This window comes from Myotis lucifugus, unplaced genomic scaffold (genome assembly GCF_000147115.1).
Source record: "Myotis lucifugus unplaced genomic scaffold, Myoluc2.0 scaffold_15, whole genome shotgun sequence".
In the NCBI taxonomy this organism is placed as follows: domain Eukaryota; kingdom Metazoa; phylum Chordata; class Mammalia; order Chiroptera; family Vespertilionidae; genus Myotis; species Myotis lucifugus.
In genome coordinates, this window is record NW_005871063.1 from 4,565,234 (window position 1) to 4,574,762 (window position 9,529).

The window sequence follows — 9,529 nt, forward strand, 5'->3', positions numbered from 1 at the left end:
GATTTTTGTAGAGGTGAATGGTTTCAAAACCTCTAAGGTCCTTTCCAACATAAGTCATTTGAGTCCTTCCAGAGAAAAAAAATCATGAGTAAGAAACAGCAGTTCTGCTGACTCATCTTGAACAGCCACAGGAGATGAAGACCAGACAGGGTGGGGAATCACAGTCACAGCTGGAGGTTTAAACATCTACTACAGGCCAGAGACTATGCCAAGAACTCCACAGGTAGTATTTTGTTTAAGACTCACAATCATTCTTCGAAGTAATAATATTATCTTCATCTTACAAAGGCTTGAAGCTCATGGAGGTTAAGTAACAGGTCTAAAGTCACACAGCCAGGAGTCTGATTCCAAAACTGAGATTTTCACACTACTGACTTTAGCTGCCTTGGGTAAAATCTCTGTCAGAGGATCCTAAGTCGATCTGGACAGATAGCTGGAAAAGAGATGTAAAGAAGAGTTGTGGTGCTCGTTTGTATGTAAAAATAGGAGCAAGATGTATCTCAAAGAATGCCCACTGTGGACAATGGGAGTGACAGAAGCCTTTACCACAAAGGGGAACACTTGAGGGGAAAGCGATGAGATGGTTGGCCATGATGAGAAACCTGGAGTGAGATGAGTTTAAGTTATAAAGAAAAGTTAAGCTACAAACAAAAGAAAGCTAGAGGTACAGGTAGAAACATAAATCTGGGAGATGTAGATAACAGGGCTTTAGGGAGAAACCCCAAAGGCTAACGTTTACTGCTTTTAAGTGTTGCTATGCTCCAGGGACTGCTGTGCTTTCTTCCTTCATCTCTTCCAGTCCACCCAACATCCTTACCAGGTGGGCCTACCATCACCTCCATCTCGCAGATGGAAATCTGAGGTAAAGAGCAGCCGTGGGTCACATGACGCTAAGGATGAAACTGGATTCCCACCCACCCACCCCCTGCCCGTGCAGTCTGGCTCTGAAGCTCCAGTTAACTAACTGACGTGTTCCTTTTCAGAGGCAGGCCTACCAAAAACGAAGAGAAAAAAAGTAGCAGTTGTAGAAATAGATGAGATCATGCCACAGCACATACAAAGAGCAGGCAGATGACAAAAAAGGAACTGATTCCTAAATATGTGAGTACTGACTGACAGTGAGGTCTTGGGCCAAGAAACTGTGCAACCCCCAGGTGGCACAGCTCTGCAAACAGAGCTCCTGTGAGTGCCAGGTAAAGGGGTGCCTGCTGAAGAGAAGGGCCCTCCTCTACCTGAGGCCAAGGCCCCGAGCAGGGAGCTGCACAGCTATCGCCACGGCAGTTCTGCCGAAGCACAGGCAAGGAGGTCCACTTTTCCTTTAATGCCTGCCAGTGACTGTTTCCATTCCTTCTATTCCAGTGCCTAACAATGAACGGAACAGGCTTTTATGGCCACTGTTTCCAAAGACTTCAACACACCCATTCAGATTGCTGTAGGAGGGGAAAAATCAAAGTCTTCAAAATTGCTAGCTGTTCAGAAATAAACATATAGAGGGGTTACACCACGTTAGGTCTAACATTCACGCTTCTAATAGTTCCAGGCCTGTCATTTCCTTAATAATCTCCAATTTTCAAGTGGGTATACTTTGAATGCAAAAATTCTCTTTGCCTCTATTCAGACATGCAAGTGTGTGCTTCGGCCTGAGAACAATTTATCAGGAACAAAAACACCTAGACCAATAGACCCTCAAAACAAGCGGCATATCCAGATGATTTGTATTATAAAGCCACGAACACCAAAAAAGACCCCTGGCTAGTTTGCATTTTTGTGTTTTGTACAGTTTTGAAATTTAAAAGAAAATCTAAAACTTTAAAAAAAGCAGGGAGTTGCCAGCAACATATTGATTCAAAAGAATTCCTTTGGCGTGGGGGAGGGGGGGGAGAGACATAGAAGAATTCTGGGGAAATGGCAAGTCATTAAAAAAAAAACAAGGAACAAAAATGTATAAAGAAGGTGTGCTTATAAATTATGGCATCACATTGAGCCCTATTTCAAATCAACTCTATATTACATCCAGTATCAGAACTTGCACACTATTTAATATATAAGTACCCACTTCATTTTCATTTTCCTATGTTGATTTGAAGAAAAAAATTCTAGTTAAAGATCCACATATTTTTAAAGAGTAACAATGGAACTCAGCAATGGAATAGGTAGAGAGACAAGTAGTTCACATTCTTAACATCTTCCTGTGCTTTCCATATTCAGCCCATGCAGTCAGTTCGCAGTGAAATTTTATCCCTAATTCACTGGGTGGGGCCTTTAATTCAAAGGGTCTTTAGAAGCAGGGTTTGTGGCACTGCAGGCAAGCAACACTTCGGCAGAAACCAAGAAATGAGCTTTTCCCTCTAAATTTCCTTGCTCTTCTGAGTTAACCTTAAACTTCACAGTCGGTAACGGCTGGGGAGATGCCATATGGAATGTTCATTTTTACCAGGATGTTACTGTAAAAGCCTGCACAACAGGCTGTCCAACAAAACAGCAAGCTGACTAACGCCATGGACACAACACAGCACAACAAACGCTGATTTCTTTTTCCCTGAGAGCAGAAAACACAATGTGAATGACATGTCCTGCATCTGATTCTCCAAGTGACCAGGATCTTACCACCTTTGTGGTTACCCATCGCCAAACTAGCAATGCCTTTCATTTGGACACAACACACAACCTAATCTCCTGGAAGAGCTGAGGGCAAACAACTCTTACTCATAAAAGCTACTTTTACTCATTTCATTTTGGAACTTCAAAATGTATTGATGAAACAGTAGCCAACCTGTAGTGCAGATCCCATCTGGTTCGACTTAAAATCAACATAAAAAGCACTCACATGTTAAAAATGCAAATATAATCAAGATCTCCAGCTACTAAAGATCCATGGTCTAGATCAGTGGTCTGCAAACTGCGGCTCGGCAAACTGTGGCTCACGAGCCACATGCGGTTCTTTGGCCCCTTGACTGTGGCTCTTCCACAAAATACTGACTTCTGCACATGGGCCACGAAATTTCAATCGCACTGTACGTGCGCGCCCGCACGTGGTATTTTGTGGAAGAGCCACACTCAAGGGGCCAAAGAGCCGCATGTGGCTCGCGAGGCGGTTTGCCGACCACGCGTCTAGATAGTTGAACTAATACAAATGGCAAGTTTGGGGACAACAGGGAGGCACAAATGGCTCAGGTTATTCAATCCGAAGCAAGGACCTTGCTAGTTATCCACTGACCTGTTTAAACATCGTGGCTTCAGCAAGGTCTAGTACAAGGGATTGCTTTTTGTTAACACCCAAAATGTTCCATCAGTTCCAAAGCTTGAGAATTTGACGTTGCAGAGACTGAAGGTTATGTTTTGTTCTGATTGATGGTGAAGAGGAACAATTTCTAAATTTTTAACATCTACAGCCTTCTGCGTTGAAAGTTTTGTCTTAAACCAGGATGCCATGACAAGCATAATAGCAAAGCACAGTGATGGTGACCAGAAAGTCCAGACCACAGCTGACTCGGAGCAGTGGCCGAGGGATATGTGGCAACTACCAGAACCTGAATAACCAAAATGTCCATTTACCACAGAAAAGACTTGGGCAGATCGGTAGGTCATGTCGACCCATAAGCCAAAATAATGGTCAATTTGACTTCACAAAAAGAACCAAACTTGTTCAGCTGCATAGTAGCATGAACATGCTTTGGTATCCAACAAGGGTTGCCATGGGGATCACATGATCTGACATCAAGGGTCCTTACCAATATGAGTGGCCAGTCTGCGACACCAGACTCAGCTCTATTCCTAGGTTCTACCCCGAGCTCTGCCCACTATGATTCACCTCTCTGGGTTTCCTCATCCTCTTCTGACAAAAGGGCAACCAGAATAAAGGTAAACACTCACACCACCTTTGTGATTGGGGCTCTCCACTGGGTCAGGTAACTTCATTCTTAAGTGCTATTTGATGAGAAGACATTACAGATAATGTTTAGTCCGATTCCCTCCCAAGTCAGCCATCCTGTTTCTTAGCTAACTAATAAAACCCCAACTTCAAAATCTCCTCCAATTTACAGCATTGCTGGTTTCTTGATGATTCCTCTTCAAGGCCTCTGGAAACAGAATAAATGCCCTGGCTCCATAAAGTGGGAAACGGAATTCTTTGGAAATGCCTAGGTCTGTGGGGCCATAGGTGGAGATCCTAGAGCAGCTGTGGGCAAACTACAGCCCGCGGGCCGGATCCGGCCTGTTTGAAATGAATAAAACTAAAAAAAAAAAAGGCCGTACCCTTTTATGTAATGATGTTTACTTTGAATTTATATTAGTTCACACAAACACTCCATCCATGCTTTTGTTCCGGCCCTCCGGTCCAGTTTAAGAACCCATTGTGGCCCTCGAGTCAAAAAGTTTGCCCACCCCTGTCCTAGAGTATCATCCTTACTCCAAGGAACTGAGGAGAGGAGTTGGGAACAACCCAGCAACACACACATGAAAGGCAATTACAAGCTAAGCTCTGCTCTGCAGCCCTCATTAGAACTGCCTCCTCCTCATCCTCCTACACCCCATCTCAGCAAACCACTACCATCCCCCCACTTGCCTAAGCCCAAAACGATTCAACCATGAGTTCTGCATATCCCTACTGACCTCATCTTATCACCACGCCTGGTCAGGTCTATCCCTTTTACTTCTCTTGGACCAATTAACTTTGGCTCATCACCATTACCTCCAGCCCAGGCCATAGTTGCTTCTGTCTTGGATTGGGAGGAACCAAGCGGCCCCCCTCCCCTTCATCAGAGCCCCCTCCATTTGACTTCCACGCAATAACCAGAGTGATCTTTCTGAAACACAAATCCGATCATGTGTGCCTCTCAGAGCTCCCCATCAACCTTGGGATGAAGACCAGGTTCTGTGCTTTCAACAGTCAGGGGTTCAGAGGCTAGACCAGTGTTTCTCAATGTGGACCACCTGGAACGCCACAATTCAGGATGCCTGCTTGAAAGGCAGTTTCTTAGGCCCAATACATATAGGACCTACTGAAGCAGATCCTTGGTGGGGACAGAAGCCCAGAACTCCGTCTTTTAAAAGAATCACTTTAGAAAAATTTTATATGACATTTGATAAAACAGTTAGAGATTTAGGAAAACTAAAATCAACGTTAGTTCCACCTGTCTCATCATGACCAAATCTAGAAAACTTCTCCAAGCTTCTGTGTTCATCTTTCACACAGAAACGATAGCAACTGCCTGACACCAAAGGTGATTGTAAGGACAAACGCAAGTCAAAGCATTATCTAAGCTGAAAAACGCTCTATGGGAGGCAGCTAATAGCAATAGTTTTCAAGTACGGGGTCTCCCAAAAAAGGTACCATGCTTTAACAGCTGATAGCTCAATTTTGAAAATGAAATGTATTTTAATAAACACTGCCTTTATAATTATTCAAAGTGTGTGTATACATTGTTGGGGGGACACCCTATGTATATTGGATTTGGTAGCAATCCTAGACTTTCCTACTAAGAGACTGGAGCCACTAGAAATTCCTATGGGTGGATTATATTTAGATTGTATTTCCTAAAAATACCTTTTTAATGGTCATATCTGGTAGGGGTCAGAAATGTTAAACGTCTGGCAGTGCCTGACTGTACACCCCATTCAGAGATGAACCCTTCGGAGCCTGGGCCTCGCAGACAGCATACTATAGTGGCAACAGCATCGTACTTTTGAATCCCTCACATGTCTGTGATCTTATTATGGAAGAAGCTAAGCTCTAGAACAGTTTCTCTGTAGTCTTTTGGGGTATACCTTTGGGAACCTAATGAAAGACATGAGCATTTTCCCCAGAAAATTACCTGTAAATGCAAAATGTTGCCCTAGAGCCTGTTTATTCTTTTGCATATAATAGGGTATAATGATAATCACCCCTCGGGGTTTTTGGGGATGCTGTTATCAGAAACAGAATATTTAAAAGCACTTTATAAATTATAGAGATTGTTACTATTTCTACTTTTTTTTTTTTTTAGAATGACTCTTAGTACGACCCCACAGAATAATTTGGCAGAGGAGTTTAAGAGGCCTTTAACTCTGTGCTCACAGTTGCCTATGATGTCCATCTAATAAAAATGGGTAATGGGTCTGAATAAACATGTCTCCAAACAAGATATACAAGTGGCCAATAAGGACATAAAAGATGCTTGGCATCATTGGTCACTGGGGAAATGCAAATCAAAATTACAAATGAGATACCTCTTAAGAGCTTCTAGTAAAGTGAAAGGCCTCAATCTCCTTATCTGTAAAATAGGGCAGTTAACTAGACGACCTTATGCTGGTATGTGCCCTTTAAGTTCGTACTTTGGATGGCTGCTCTAACCATACTCTGAATGCTAATTTCAGGTTTATATTTGCCATAAGGGTTGATGCCACAAGAGAGTAACCAACACGCAGTTAGTTGGTTGGAGCATTGTCCCATACACCAAAAGGTGGTGGGTTCAATTCCTGGTCAGGGCAGATACCTAGGTTGTAGGGTTCAATCTGCTGTCCAGATGCATATGGGAGGCAATCAATCGATGTTTCTCTCTCTCCTCTCTCAAATCAATAAAAATATCCTCAGATGAGAATTAATAAAAAAATAAAATAGAGTAATCTTGTAGGGTGTACATTTCATACTGTTTATGATTGTTTCTTTGGAACTACTAGTATCAGGCAGAAAAACACAGGAACAACCCTTAGACTAATACAAGTGTCTCCAAAGTTGTTATCTCTGCACTCTGGCCCTCTGCATAAGGCCTCACAGTAAATCCTGCATCCTCAGCAAACACTTGCTGAATTGGGTGGTTTGTTCCAAGTGAGTAATAATCACAGCACAAGAAATACTTCCGAACAGGGTAGAGAGTTTGATGTTACATGGACAGGAGTTCTGGCAGACATAGGACACAAAAACTTCTCCAAATTCTTTTCTAAGAATACTGTTTTCAGTATGTTACAATGAATTATTCAACTTAGCCACCATAAAATTAGAGCTTTGCTCCCGGAGCTGAGAGAGGGTGAGTGGAAAGTTTATAGGATATTTTAAAATACACATCCCTACCCACATATAACACTGTGTTCACATTCACACACACACACGCCATCACTCCTGCGTGAAGTGGAGTTGATAGAACCAGGCATGAAAACCTGCAGCAGCAAGGGCCACGGTATCAATGATGCAGTCACAGGACTGTGGCCCCACCCCCTTCTGAAACCCTTCCCTGGGAACAAGACTCCAGGAAGGAGGCTTTGCTTACTTCAACACTACACTTTAGATGCGAAGTATAAACAAGGTAAGTTTAGTTCAAAGAATATCAAATGTATCTACCACTTTATAAACTTTATAACCAAAATATAGAAAACAGCACACCAACTCAGCACTCGAGGGATGCCTGTGACCAGCACCATCTCGGTAGGTGGGCAGCTGGTCCGGACGATACACAGATGTGCATGTGATGTCCTCACAGCCACATGGTGGCTTATCACAAAGTAAAACCTTTATTAACGGAAGGAAAGAAAATTTGACCGTGCAGAGCATGGCACTGTCCACCGACCACACAAGCATAGGTAACACACAACAGTGTACGGATTCAAGTGGCTGAAGGTTCTACCTTCCAGAACCTTCAGTGGGATGGAGCAGCGCTGTCTCTATGTACTGCCCAGACTCCTGAAGCCACAAGCACATCTCAGCTGCTCCTGTGGCTGCAGGTGACAGGTAGCAGCATGCACGGTGGCAGTTCTTTCACGTCTCCAGCAGCCGAGTGTCTGCTTTCCTGAGCCTGGCACCAGCCAGGGAGCTGGTGCCTCTGTCTCCGAGCCCTGCCCTAAAGCAGCGGGGCGGGTGCATGCTTAACACAGCGAGAGTCTGAAATGTAGGAGATTGAGTTCACTTCTATCTGTAAGAAGTTCCCTGAGTCCAGACAAAAGTTCAAAGGAAGCAAACAAAAACATTTCATGTGTGTGTGTGTGTGGGGGGGGGGGGGGGTGTGTGACCCAACGGCAGACATCAAAACTGGCATTCCATTGGCATTCATATAAAGTCTATTATGATGCATCCCTTCCTTCCTTTCAATCTGGGCCTGGAGTGGGACATAAAAGCAGGCCCTACCTGAGCTATTTGAACCTAGTAAAAGTTGAGCATGTGCATTTGGGTTACAAAGTCAAAACCATCCTAGGCAGGACACTGTGGGATGGGTCCACTCACCATTAGAGAGTGGAGTCAAACTCTAGTGAATGCCCTACACGGTGAAGCAGGAAACCTCATCAGTTATCCCTGAGTCATCTCGTCTTTGACTGACTTCTCCACATCTTGAGAAAGACCTAGACGCCGCCGGGAGTGGTAGACAGCCGACTCAATGCAGCATAATTGATACTTGCTTAAAGAAAAACGTGATCAGCCTTACTACTGCTAACATCCCATTAAGACTCAAAGTTAATTAGGCTGTATTCCATAAAGTCAATTTGAGGCATTTGTCTCAATTGCATTATTGTAATTATTCCTCATCAAAATGAATACCCCCTCCAACTGCATGCCAGTGTCTTGTATACACAACAGTAAAAATCCAAGTTGAATTCCATTCTCCACCTGAGTTATTCACATAGGTTTATGTTGATATAGAACTGCCCATGGGGATTCGTAGACATGGCCATGTTTTTTAAAGAATACTACAAAAGCAGGTTTAAGACATCTTGTTGTAAAGTTCCAAAGACCAGGAAAATAAAAGCAGAGTAAACAGCATGACACCTTCATACATCATAACACCACCAGTGAAAGTCAAAATGAGAAGCACCTATTAAAGTCAACCTATTACATATACTGGTGCCGAGGTATGGATGCCACAAAACGCTGACTGAATGAGCACACGGCAGTGTATGTGTGAGCCCCCGGGATCCTCCACCTCCACCTCCACCCCGCATCTGTTTCCACCCACTCCTCAGAAGGCTCTGACAAGGTCTCGGGCACACAAGAGAGGCAGGGACTTCAGGGTACCTGCTGCTGACATTACTAGTGACAAAGAACAGAAGGTGGTTTCTCTGGCAAAATTTTTCCTCAAGACCTTGAATTTAAACATAGCAAACAAATCCCATTAAATCACTCTTTCAAACTATTGCATTTAAAAGTCCTGGCCAGGTAGCTCAGTTTGTTAGAGCATCGTCCCAATATGCTGAGGTTGTGGGTTTGATCCCCAGTCAGGGCATATATAGGAATCAACCAATGGATGCATAAATGAGTGGAACAACAAATCAATGTTTCTCTCTCTCTCTCTCTCAAAAAATCAATCAATAAAACATTTATAAAATATTACATTTAATAAAGTATCAAATTTAATTGTTAGAAAAACAAGAAAAAATGCCTAAAAATCCAAAAGAAAGAGTGGTTTATCATATAGACCCACAAGTAGGTAATGGTGTCTGGGCCTGAATGTTAATGTCATAGTTAAAAAAACATTTTAAAAAGTATGCTTCAAAAGGAAAAGTACACTATAATCCTGTTTTCTTACTACTCTTCCTTTGGCATCATCAGTGGTCTAGTGATACAATC

At 43.1% G+C, this 9,529-nt stretch overlaps 1 protein-coding gene across 4 annotated transcripts in view; it reads right to left on the minus strand.

Annotated features, from left to right (window-relative positions):
• The window catches only part of SLC25A13 (solute carrier family 25 member 13), a 133,033-nt gene that overhangs the window by 69,172 nt on the left and 54,332 nt on the right, over positions 1–9,529 (minus strand). The window lies entirely within an intron of this gene.